General features: G+C 48.7%; 1 long non-coding RNA gene across 1 annotated transcript; it reads right to left on the bottom strand.

The window, feature by feature from the left end:
* Positions 1-502: 502 nt before the first annotated feature.
* On the bottom strand, positions 503-1,751 carry LOC137160038 (uncharacterized). Its single transcript, XR_010921775.1, has 2 exons — positions 1,714-1,751; positions 503-982 (listed from the first exon to the last, which is right to left on the bottom strand). It is a non-coding gene; the product is annotated as an uncharacterized lncRNA (long non-coding RNA).
* Between the last annotated feature and the right edge of the window lie 270 nt (positions 1,752-2,021).

Below are 2,021 nucleotides of genomic sequence, written 5' to 3'. Positions count from 1 at the left end.
GTAATTATTTCAGGGGGTGATTTTTCTAAAGAAAGTTAAACCAGCACAATCCTGCACAGACAGTTCTGTCAGTCTAGAAGCCGCTCTAGAATAACAGCATTGACCAGGGGAATGGTACCAGTGTAACTATAGTGGTTTAAATTCTCACTTTACACTGGTGTAACTTTCCCACCTGGACAAGCCCCGATATAACTGCACCCACAGCAGCAGTTGTGCTGTTGTAACTGCACTAGTAGAGTTAAAGCAGCACAATGTGTGTGTGGACAAGGCTGTGCAGTGACTAGTGAGCTAGTGAATTCCTCTTTTCTGTCCAGTGTAAGAAGGGTTTAGAGTCAGAATTGTCAAACACTTATTTAACATCAACAGCTAATGAACATTCTGAGTAAATAAAACGTCTGTAAAAGATTCACCATCTCCAACCCTTTCATGAAGGAGTTTAGCTCAAAGTAAAACTTCCTGGAGCCTTCCCAAGGGCTCTCCAACAAAGCCAGCAAAGATAGGACCTGCCATTCCTACATTGTAAGACCAACAGAAAGAACACTCCCCCAACCACTAAGCAGAAAAAACAAAAAGGCCCAGTTCAATTTAAAAAGCCTCCTTTAAAATTCCTTTGGTGTTTCTGTTGCACACTCAGGCTTGGCAACATGAGCCAAAAATGTGAGGAAAGTGTCCCAGACGTGCTGTCTTGCTCAATGTCTGACCCATTATTTCTCCATCGTCTCTTGTTTGATTTGCCCCCAAACTTTCCAGAAACATTCTACCCAAGATCCTGCACGTGAAATTACTAGTGGAGAAGTTTGATGCTGTGGCAGTGAGAGACTGGCAAAAAGTCAGGCACACAGTGAATACGGTTTCATCCTTGACTTTTTCCAGATAAAAGCCAGACACTTGCCTTCCACCTGGGATTGTCGACCTCTCACCATACTCATCTTCACCGACTCTGTCACATCCTGCTTTGGAAATTCCAGAACTTTTGTTTCACCTGCCAGCAAAAAAATAAGCAAACTGTTCCTTCAACTTACAGAGGTGAGCAATGTATCCCCATGTGGATTTCAGACCAAGAACGTCTCCACCAAATAAATAAGGAAAGAAAAAAAAGAAACCCGCAGGATTCAATGATCCTGGATAAATACTGAGAGACTAGAGATTCCCACCTTGGCCTCCAGGCAGCTTCCTGGATGGGAACTGCAGTGTGAGCCTGAGATCCTGGCACTGCCTGCAGAGCACACAGATGGGGCTTGAACCTCTCTACAGAAGAGCTGTAAACTCTCCTGGTGTTTCTCACACCTGCTGTCCCCTCTTGGGTCCCTGGCTGTCCCTAACCTTAGTTGTTTTTTATTTTTACATGTTCCCCTGCTGTCTGTCCAGCTGGAAGTTCCTGTCTCCAGAAGACTTCTTCCTGCACTAGGGGCAGGGGAAGTCTCTCCCTAACTCATCCCAGCAGTGAGTGACCGAGACCCAGCAGCAGACCCACAGTTCATAGTGACAGGATCCTGTCAATAGCCTGGCCAGGTAAGCTCCTCCTGTGGATGGAGCTAGGAGTTTCCCACAACCGTGGCACCTGGTCTCTCCCCCATGAAACCAGCTACAGGCTGAGCAGCCAGAACGCCCTGAGCTCGGCCACTTTAGGGTCTCTCCACAATTTCTCTTGCTTCCCCCAGAATCTCTCATTGGACTCTTGCCCTTTGCACCCGCCTTTCCAGCATGACTCACCAGAGGCTGCTGCTCAGGGCACCCGGCCTTGTAGAGACCTGTCACCACCAGATGCAGCCACGTTGAGAGCTCTGCCTGCCTGCTCCTCAGTCTGCTCTGGGCAGGGCAGGGCACCTACCAGGAGCCTCCCACTCTCCTTGTCCCCCTGGAATTTCAGTCCCTGGAGCTCTTCTCTCTCCTCCCTCACACGCTGCAGGCGGCTCAGGATTTGCTCCTGCAAACACAGACAAGGGCTCTGGGGGCTGGTTTGGGTTTCTTGGTTTGTGCCCTGTGATAATATCGTCACTGAGCAGAGTGAGGCTGGGGGA

Source organism: Emydura macquarii, unplaced genomic scaffold, assembly GCF_026122565.2.
Source record: "Emydura macquarii macquarii isolate MOO-44397 ecotype Brisbane River unplaced genomic scaffold, CSIRO-AGI_Emac_v2 contig_2109, whole genome shotgun sequence".
Taxonomy (NCBI): domain Eukaryota; kingdom Metazoa; phylum Chordata; order Testudines; family Chelidae; genus Emydura; species Emydura macquarii.
The sequence above is the reverse complement of the archived record's forward strand: the minus strand, read 5'-3'. Positions and strand labels throughout refer to the sequence as shown.